Genomic DNA, 11,585 nt, shown 5'->3' on the forward strand with positions numbered 1-11,585 from the left:
GTTCTTCGGGAATATAAGTCCGGTTTATCAGTTGGTTCCTGTGCACCTTGATTTATCAAAAGACAGAACAAAACTCATAGGTATTTCTGTGGGAGACAGATTTATCTATTTTAATAGACTTTTCTGTGTGAGACAGATTTGTTTATCAAGTCTTCGACTTTGGGTCGTAGCAACTCTTGGTTGTGGATGAGATCAGCTAAGGGAATCAAGTGCTTGGAAACCTGCTGGGGTTCAGAGTTGTAACGAGCGCAAATGTACCTTGATCAGTGTGAGATTGATTAGGGCTCAACTACATTCTATTCCGAAGTTCATTGGTAGTAGGCTAGTGTTTGTAGCGGCTTAATACAGTGTGGTGTTCAAAGCTGGACTAGGTCCCGGGGTTTTTGTACATTTGCGGTTTTCCTCGTTACTAGAATTCTGGTGTCTGTTATTTTTTTTCCGCATTATATTTATTTATATTATTGAAATATCACAGGTTGTGCGTTGAATCAATCAATTCGTAAATCCAACCTTTGGTTGTTGATTTAAATTGATTGTTTCTTGAACATTGGTCTTTGGTACCGTTCAAGTTATTTCTCTTATATTCAACCGGCTCGCAAATTCCTATTTGCTGATTGTGAATTGAATTGAGAAATTGAGATATAAACTCTTTGATACACTTTTTTCTAGATTGAGTCTGACTGTCCAGTTGATTCTCTTGAAAGTATATTAGAGTTTGTCCTTTCAGATTGCCGAACAAAATATTGGGTGTGGTTGTTAGACCCCCGATTTATTTTGTGATTGTAGCGATCTGAATATGGACAAAAGTGTTATCTCTATAAACGTACTACTAGTATTCGATGGCTCAAATTACGTATGGTGAAAAATTACTATACGTGCCTTTCTTCAAGCGCGTGATTTTCAATCATGGGTTTATATGTCTAATGTCTATGATCCTCCGGAAGTTACAGAAGGCGATGTAACAGTTCCAAAGGATATTGGTAAATATGATGCTGCCGAGATTCTTGTTGCAAAGAAAAATTCTGACGGATTAAATGCTATCATCCATGCCATTACCCCAGAGATCCAACATCATGTGACTACTTGCACAAAGTCTAAAGATTCTTGGGATATCTTAGAAACCGTATTTGAAAAGAATACCTGTGAAAAGGAAGCTAGGCTTCAAAACCTAAATTCTGATTGGGAAAACCTTCATATGGCGGATGAAGATTCATTTGATGAGTTTAATCACAAAGTGTATGAAATTGTTAATACATCTTTTGCATTGGGTAAGACTATTCCTAAAAAGGACATTGTGATGAAAATTCTCAGATCGCTGCCATCTTGATATGAATCTAAGAAGCATGCCATCGTTGAGGGTAATAACCTTGATACTCTTTCCAGAAGTACTCTTGTTGGAAAGCTAAAGATTTTCGATCTTGAACTATGTCAAAGAGAAAAGCGTCACTTGCTAGCCAACTCTGTTGCTACATCTGATAAAAAGTCTCGACGTCCTAAATCGATTGATACAAGAGATGAGAATCGCTTTAATTCTACTCTTTTACTGTTTATACAACAGTTAAAGAAGACTCTCAGACAAAGTAAAAGAAAGTCTCAAAAGAAAGATCATTCAATCACTAAAAGGGATAGAATAGTTCAGAGAAACAATGTTAATAAAACTTGTTCAAAGTGCTATAAAAGTGTCCATGATACTTCCAAATGTTCTGATAGGAAGTTTAGTGGGCTAACTAAAGCATGGATGGCTACTCTCGATTACTGTCCTGAAGAAAATATTTGTGAAGGTTCTCTTAAATTCCTTGTTGATAATCACCCTTGTCCTCCTAACAGTCCTGATTATTCCATGATATACAATCTTACTTCTCCAGAAGAGTTTCAATTGGAAAAGGAAACCTTAATTAAAAAGATTGATGATCTGGAATGTCAACTGCGGATTTTAAGACAGGAAAATGTTGTCTCTCGCAATTATGATCCTACTAAGATACATCAAACCTCTTCGATTAACTCTTCTAGGCATTTTCAACAAGTTATTCCTGAATCTATATCATTCTCAAGCCATTCTGATGATATAGAAAAATACAAGGACATACCAAATGGTTTGGTTCTCTTATGTAGAAATCAGGATCATCTAGATACAACGTGCACAAGGTATCAAGAAAATATCTCCTCTGTTAAACCTTGTTGTCAAAAGATGAAAAGGAAATCTCCTAAGAAACCTTCATCTCTTTCAAAAGATATTTCCAAAGTCATTCATAGTTTACAAAAATCAACAAACAAGGTATTCAAAACTGTGCTGAAAAGGAAGAATGATGCACATAACTCTTCTCTTATGAAGATTCAACAGAAACAAGGTATAACAAATACTCCTTCCTCTTGTAAGAAACCACCCAGTCCTGACTTGGATTGGAGAAATTACAATCTATAATAAAGTTTAAGATGGTTCTTGTTATTTTCTCTCTTAGACAAGAACCATAATCTTCAAGAGGGTTGTGTGAAATATTTCTATTGTTTCTCTAATATGTTTCTGTTCCTTTTTGTGTGTGGCTCTTTTATTGAGTCAAGTACCGTTTCTCTTCTTAAAAGGCTTTTTATGTAAGACCTTCTTTTGGGGATAGCCAATCTCTGTTAGGGTTTTGGTCAAAGGTCTTTTTGGAAATTTATCCCCTATATTCCTTATTTTTAAGATGAAGATTACTCCTAAGAGAGACCATTTCATTTATCTCTTTTATCATGTCCTCCTCAAGTCTTTCAAGCAAAGAAAGTGATGTCTAGACTGTTTTTTTTCCTTGTAAGAAGATTCGTTTTTTGATTCTACTGATAGTGAGATGTGCTCTGACAAACGTGATTCCTCCCTTGATGGGAATCCCCCTGTCTCTCCTTTTGATAAGCTCTCTTTAACCATGGATCTCGTCTTGGAACAAGTAAGTGCCCTGAAGAGTGAACTTGAATCTTCTTCCAAAATACTTAAAGAAAATATGGATAACCTTGAATCCAGGATTGATCTAATCAAAGACGAGCTTGACGAATGTATAGAATATGAGAAGAGTATTCAAAGTAAGTGAAATGCTTTATGGGAGTTGTTTCTTTTCAATCTTTATCTAGGAAACTTCTTATGAGAATTTATTATTGTGTTTTTAAGAAGAATAAGTAGGGATTGGAATAGCCATTATTGTGAGTACACATAGCTATTGGCAACATTTTCATCTTGCAATGTTTTTAGATTTATTTATTTAAACTTCTAAGTTATTTGGAAGATGATTTTTGCAGTACTAATCTTTGTGGTTTTATATATTGCAAATTATTATGGGATAAATTTTTTACGTCCGTGAACATTGACTGTCCCATATTTGTTCAAAGGTTAACTATATTATATGTCGGTATGAAAGCATTGATAAAAGATATAATGAACTTTCGACTACAAAAGTTAAGCATATCATGTTATTATGCAAATATTGATGGAAGATAGGATGAGATTTTGTTTACAAAGATTAAGTCTGTTATATGTCATTGTGCAAATAGTGATGAAAAATAGAATGAATCGTTGATTATTCCGCAGTATTGGTCTTTGCCTGATCCACATCTTTGTGTATGCACTGTGTTGCTCCGTAATTTCTCTTATGTTAAGCATGGCCAATTGAATTGATCATTTTCTTTGTGGTTAATTCAATTGAGATTTTTGGATACAAATTCATGTTTCATGTGATCTGTTAATGTCCAAAGAAATCCTTTTTTCTTGTAAAAGTAAGGTCGCTCTTGTAGTTCTTTAGGGAATGACATTTTATGGGGGAGAGTTCTTTTTTGAACTTATGCTTAATTGCCAAAATCTTTGTGGGGAGTGCGGCTGTGGAATATTGTAGGAGTTATCTTGTATCTTTATAAACTCCTTGATGAATACACTAAGTTTTGACTATGTGAAATCATCGAAACAAGTTGATATGCTATTCTCTTTTGGTCATGAAGTATCTCAATGAAAATTTCATGAGCATCCCACTAGTTTTCGTACCTTTGCCAATTTATATTGACAAAAAGGAGGATAATTAATGTGTAGTTCACATTACAAATACATACGGTTTACAGATCATTATGTAAGAGGGAGCGGTTTTCATTGTGAGATGAAGTATTAACTAAGGAGGAGTTATACATATCACCATAGTATTGTTGTCAAAGTTGTGATACAATTGAACTTTGATGTTGTGTGATAATATTATGACACTGTATAACAATGTTTGAGAGCAACTGTTTTCTCATTGTTATAGCTACAGATCTTCAACAACTATGATGCTGAGTTGAACACATTTGGAATCATTGGAGCACTTGGAAGTGACGAAGATTTCGAGTAATATTGAAGAACCAAGGAGATCAAGCATTTGGATGAGAAGCTACAAAGTTTATTTATTTTGTAATCCATATGTGTTGATAGTTTTTCAGTAAAATTGACAAAGGGGAAGATTATTATAGCACTTCTCGGTCGAACTCGCAAGCGTTGCTATCTCAAGCTTGTTTGTCAATGTTAGTGATCAAAACTATAAGTCTTGATTTCTAGTATACTTATAGTGATGTCTTTGACTAGGATAGATAATGTAGTTGAGCATTAGACTTCACGGTGTTCATCAATTGAAGACGACGAACTACTAAGGAGTGCTTGTGGAACTTCATCAACAAAAGGTATGTGGAGATTAAAACTCATCTATCACTTGGAAAGTCTATTTCTATCTCCTATATTGAGACATAAGTCGTATTACTATATAGTTTTCGATTATGCACATTTGAGATTTCGAGCTGAGTTTAACTCGCTTACATATTTCTCGAAATATGTGTTGGTAAGATTTCGCTTCAATCAAGTTCATCTTATATTCTTGACGAAAGTCAAAAGATAATCATGTGAAAATCACCGAGTAACATCTTACATGGTTTGTGTGATGCAATAATTTGGTGTAGACTTGGAATGTTTTTTTATGATTATTTCAATAACTTGAAAATTGCTTTGATGCTAATAGTGTGTGAAGACGGTTATTCTCATCCTCTAAGAAAGTTTCAATGATCCGAATAGAGTTTAGAACACTTAACCAACATTGGATTATAAACATGTTATGTACTCTCGCATATATGTGATCCATGTCCGGGAACCAAAGCATGCATACTCGTTGGTTAGAAAAGTCCGGAAACCTAAGTATACGTACACGTACGCGTACTGGCGTAAGGTTCATGTCGGGAAACTTTTGTTGGGTTTGGAGGTATGCATACCCGTTCGCATAGTGGCGAAAACCAAACTTTGTGTGGCTACTTAAATATGCGTACCCGTTTGCATACTTGAGTGGATAAAGTTCTAAAATCGGTTGTGACATGAACAAATACATTTATATAAAAAGGAATGCATTCTTTTAAAACCGTGGCTATAATGTTCATGAATTGATTCGAGTAAATCCAACCGATTTTTATTCAATTGTGTTCTTGTATAAGTCTATGGCAATATAACAATTGAACAACTCTTTAAATAGTTTCATTTGAGTCATTTGATCTAGTTATGGTTAAGATAAATAAGGTTGATATGAGAGTGTTCAGAGTGTTCATATAGCTAACCTCGGTTAACTACTGCTGAGCCAACCTGGTGTACACGTTTAGGCACGGTTACTTAAACTTAAATGAAGGTAAATTTCATTTGTGTATAACAAGCTAAGTTCGATCTAACGGTTGAAAGATATTAGCTTGAACCTAATCAGGTTTTCATCTAACGGTGAATATTGAATGCTTTGTTACCAATGTAACATTGATTGCAAACCCTGATTTGAAAACTATATAAAGGAGAACTATAGCAACTGGGAAATCTAATCCCTACAACTCCTGTGTGATACTAGTTGCGACTAGAGGCGATTCCCCTTTAACCTTAGGTTTTTCACGAAACCCTGTAGGTTAACGACTTGAAGACTTCATTGGGATTGTGAAGACAGACCCAACTATTTTCTCTGTAGTTGTTGTTCTGATCTTACGTTTACTATCGTGATTGATTATTATCTTTGCTAAGATTTGCTTGAGATTCATCTCCGATAGGTAAGATTAAAAGTAGTCACAAACATCTTCATCTCACAGTTTGTGATTTCACAATATCTTGTTTCGCTACCATACGATTAAGATTATTGTGAGGTGATTGATAATACTAGGCTGTTCTTCGGGAATAAAAGTCCGGTTTATCAATTGGTTCCAGTGCACCTTGATTTATCAAAAGACAGAACAAAACTCATAGGTATTTCTGTGGGAGACAGATTTATCTATTCTAATAGACTTTTCTGTGTGAGACAGATTTGTTTATCAAGTCTTCGACTTTGGGTCGTAAAAACTCTTGGTTGTGGGTGAGATCATCTAAGGGAATCAAGTGCGTCGAATCCTGCTGGGGTTCAGAGATGTAAGGAGCGCAACTGTACCTTGATCAGTGTGAGATTGATTAAGGCTCAACTACATTCCAGTCTGAAGTTCATTGGTAGTTAGCTAGTGTCTGCAACGGCTTAATACAGTGTGGTGTCCAAAGCTGGACTAGGTCCCGGGGTTTTTGTACATTTGCGGTTTTCCTCCTTAACAAAATTCCGGTGTCTGTTATTTCTTTTCCACAATATATTTTGTTATATAATTAAAATATCACAGGTTGTTCTTTGAATCGATCAATTCGTAAATCCAACCTTTGGTTGTTGATTGAAATTGATTGATTCTTGAATATTGGTTTGTAGTACCGTCCAAGTTATTTCTCTTATATTCAATCGGCTCGCAAATTCCTATTTGCTGATTGCGAATTGAATTGAGAAATTGAGATATAAACTCTTTGATATACTTTTTTCTAGATTGAGTCTGACTGTCCAGTTGATTCTATTGAAAGTATATTAGAGTTTGTCCTTTCAGATTGCCGAACAAAATATTGGATGTGGTTGTTAGACCCCCGATTTTTCAATTGGTATCAGAGCAGGCAAACACGTTTAAGACCTCATAAGTTTGTGATTGTAGCGATCTGAATATGGACAAAAGTGTTATCTCTATAAACGTACTACTAGTATTCGATGACTCAAATTACTTATGGTGGAAAATTATAGTGCGTGCCTTTCTTCAAGCGCGTGATTTTCAATCATGGGTTTATGTTTCTAATGGCTATGATCCTCCGGAAGTTGCAGAAGGCGATGTAACAGTTCCAAAGGATATTGGTAAATACGATGATGCTGAGATTCTTGCTGCAAAGCAAAATTCTGACGGATTAAATGCTATCATCCATTCCATTACTCCAGAGCTCCAGCATCATGTGACTACTTGCACAAAGTCTAAAGATGCTTGGGATATCTTAGAAACCGTATTTGAAAAGAATACCTGTGAAAACGAAGTTAGGATTCAAAACCTAAATTTTGATTGGGAAAACCTTCATATGGCAGATGAAGATTCATTTGATGAGTTTAATCACAAAGTGTCTGAAATTGTTAATACATCTTTTGCATTGGGTAAGACTATTCCTAAAAAGGACATTGTGATGAAAATTCTCAGATCGCTGCCATCTAGATATGAATCTAAGAAGCATGCCATCGTTGAGGGTAATAACCTTGATACTCTTTCCAGAAATACTGTTGTTGGAAAGCTAAAGATTTTCGATCTTGAACTATGTCAAAGAGAAAAGTGTCACTTGCTAGCCAACTCTGTTGCTACATCTGATAAAAAGTCTCGACGTCCTAAATCGATTGATACAAGAGATGAGAATTGCTTTAATTCTACTCTTTTACTGTTTATGCAACAATTTAAGAAGACTCTCAGACAAAGTAAAAGAAAGTCTCAAAATAAAGATCATTTAATCACTAAAATGGATAGAATAGTTCAGAGAAACTATGTTAATGAAACTTGTTCCAAGTGCTATAGAAGTGTCCATGATACTCCCAAATGTTCTGATGGGAAGTTTTGTGGGATAACTAAAGCATGGATGGCTACTCTCGATTACTGTCCTGAGGAAAATATCTGTGAAGGTTCTCTTAACTTCCTTGTTGATAATCACCCTTGTCCTCCTAACAGTCCTGATTATTCCATGATATACAATCTTACTTCTCCAGAAGAGTTTCAATTGGAAAAGGAAACCTTAATTAAAAAGATTGATGATCTGGATTGTCAACTGCGGATTTTAAGACACGAAATTGTTGTCTCTCGCAATTATGATCCTACTAAGATACATAGAACCTCTTCGATTAACTCTTCTAGGCATTTTCAGCAAGTTATTCCTGAATCTATATCATTCTCAAGCCATTCTGATGATATAGAAAAATACAAGGACATACCAAATACGCTGGTTATGTAGAAATCGGGATCATCTAGATACAACGTGCACAAGGTATCAAGAAAATATCTCCTCTGTTAAACCTTGTTGTCAGAAGATGAAAAGGAAATATCCTAAGAAACCTTCATCTCTTTCAAAAGAGATTTCCAAAGTCATTTATAGTTTACGAAAATCAACAAACAAGGTATTCAACAAAAGGTATGTGGAGACTATAACTCATCTATCACTTGGAAAGTCTATTTCTATCTCCTATATTGAGACATAAGTCGTATTACTATATAGTTTTCAATTATGCACATTTGATATTTCGAGCTGAGTTTAACTCGCTTACATATTTCTCGAAATATGTGCTAGTAAGCTTTCGCTTCAACCAGGTTCATCTTATATTCTTGACGAAAGTCAAAATATGATCATCTTAAAATCGCCGAGTAACATCTTACATGGTTTGTGTGATACAATAGTTTGGTATAGACTTGGAATGTTTCGTTATGATTATTTCAATAACTTGAAAATTGCTTTGATGCTAATAGTGTGTCAAAACGACTATTCTCATCCTCTAAGAAAGTTTCAATGATTGGAATAGAGTTTAGAACACTTAACCAACATTGGATTATAAACATGTTATGTACTCTTGCATATATGTGATCCATGTCCGGGAACCATAGTATGCATACCCGTTGGTTTGAATAGTCCGGAAACCTAAGTAGACGTACCCATACGCGTACTGGCGTAAGGTTCGTCAGGAAATTTCTTTTGGCTTTGGAGGTATGCATACCCGTTCGCATAATGGCGAAAACCAAACTTGGTGTGGCTACTTAATATGCGTACCCGTTTGCATACTTGAGTGGATAAAGTTCTAAAATCGGTTGTGACATGAACACATACATTTATATAAAAAGGAATGCATTCTTTGCAAACCGTGGCTATAATGTTCATGAATTGATACGAGTGAATCCAACCGATTTTGCTTCCATTGTGTTCTTGTATAATTCTATGAGAATATAACAATTCAACAACTCTTTAACTAATTTAATTTGAGTCATTTGATTTAGTTATGGTTAAGATGAATAAGGTTGATATGAGAGTGTTCATATATCTAACCTTGGTTAACTACTGTTGAGCCAACCTGGTGTACACGTTTAGGTACGGTTACTTAAACCTAAATGAAGGTATATTTCATTTGTGTATAACAAGCTAAGTTTGATCTAACGGTTGAAAGATATTAGCTTGAACCTAATCAAGCTTTCATCTAACGGTAAATATTGAATGCTTTGTTACCAAGGTAACATTGATTGCAAACCCTGATTTGAAAACTATATAAAGGAGAACTATAGCAACTGGGAAATCTAATCCCCACAACTCCTGTGTGATACTAGTTGCGACTAGAGTCGATTCCCCTTTAACCTTATATTTTTCACGAAACCCTGTAGGTTAACGACTTGAAGACTTCATTGGGATTGTGAAGACAGACCCAACTATTTTCTCTGTAGTTGTTGTTCTGATATTACGTTTACTATCGTGATTGATTATTATCTTTGCTAAGATTTGCTTGAGATTTATCTCCGATAGGTAAGATTAAAAGTAGTCACAAACATCTTCGTCTCACAGTTTGTGATTTCACAATATCTTGTTTCGCTACCATACGATTAAGATTATTGTGAGGTGATTGATAATACTAGGCTGTTCTTCGGGAATAAAAGTTCGGTTTATCAATTGGTTCATGTGCACCTTGATTTATCAAAAGACATAACAAAACTCATAGGTATTTCTGTGGGAGATAGATTTATCTATTCTAATAGACTTTTCTGTGTGAGACAGATTTGTTTATCAAGTCTTCGACTTTGGGTCGTAGCAACTCTTGGTTGTGGGTGATATCAGCTAAGGAAATCAAGTGCGTAGAATCCTGTTGTGGTTCAGATATGTAAGGAGCGCAACTGTAACTTGATCAGTGTGAGACTGATTAGGGCTCATCTACAATCCAGTCCGAAGTTTATTGGTAGTAGGCTAGTGTCTGTAGCGGTTTAATACAGTGTGGTGTTCAAAGCTGGACTAGGTCCCTGGATTTTTGTACATTTGCGGTTTTCCTCGTTAACAAAATTCTGGTGTCTGTTATTTCTTTTTCGCATTACATTTTGTTATATAATTGAAATATCACAGGTTGTGCGTTGAATCGATCAATTCATAAATCCAACCTTTGGTTGTTGATTGAAATTGATTGATTCTTGAAAATTGGTCTTTGGTACCGTTCAAGTTATTTCTCTTATATTCAATCTGGCTCGCAAATTCCTATTTGCTGATTGTGGATCGAATTGAGAAATTGAGATATAAACTCTTTGATATACTTTCTTCTAGATTGAGTCTGACTGTCTAGTTGATTGTCTTGAAAGTGTATTGTAGTTTGTCTATTCAGATTGTCGAACAAAATATTGGGTGTGGTTGTTAGACCCCCCGCTTTTTCACTCTTTACCTCTTTAGCTTTAACCTTCCGTTGATTATTCTGATGTGCATTATTCATTTCACTCACACCCTCCCTCAGTGATGATTTTCTGTTCTTTGTTCTATATTTATCTACCAGTTGACCCACCACTTTACAACGATAACAAAATCTTGGTAGCTTTAGCATTTGAGTTTCATGTAAGAGACCCCCGTACTTAGTTTCAACATGCACTTTAATAGGGATTGGTTTAGCTAAATCAATCTTAACAAGAACACTTGCATAATAAACTACTTCTAATTTCAAAGTAGTTTTATCCACATGAATAATGCCTTCGCACATCTTTACCTAAGGACATCACAATCTTCTCCTTCCATTCTTCAATACATAAACCAGGAAAATGTACCCTCACAAATGACATTAAGAATTTCTGATTTGGAGGATTAAAATTCGGTTCCCATTACCTAAGTTTAACAATGGGTAAATACCTTGTTAGGGAACAAAAATATTGCAACTGACGAAATAAGGGACGGATTTATTAATATTCCAAACTAAAGACTTTGGTCTTTAACCAACCCAAACAAATTTGAAAATATCTAGCGTATCCTAATTTTCCTTCATGTTTTTTCGTTGCCCTGAGTGTTCCGAATTTAATTGGACAATAGGACAGTTCGTTGTATGACTTCGCTTACAATACGTAATATCTTGGACAACACGTTTTGCACCCTGTTTAGGACGTATGTTCACCCAGGATACTAATGTTATAACCAAGTATACAACGGTTTAGTATGTATTCATGAATTGTAATTTCTGATAGGCACGAACCTTACATACGAGCTTAGGTACATGTGGCAATTGGATCCA

The sequence above is a fragment of the Papaver somniferum genome, chromosome 11 (assembly GCF_003573695.1).
Source record: "Papaver somniferum cultivar HN1 chromosome 11, ASM357369v1, whole genome shotgun sequence".
Lineage (NCBI taxonomy): Eukaryota > Viridiplantae > Streptophyta > Magnoliopsida > Ranunculales > Papaveraceae > Papaver > Papaver somniferum.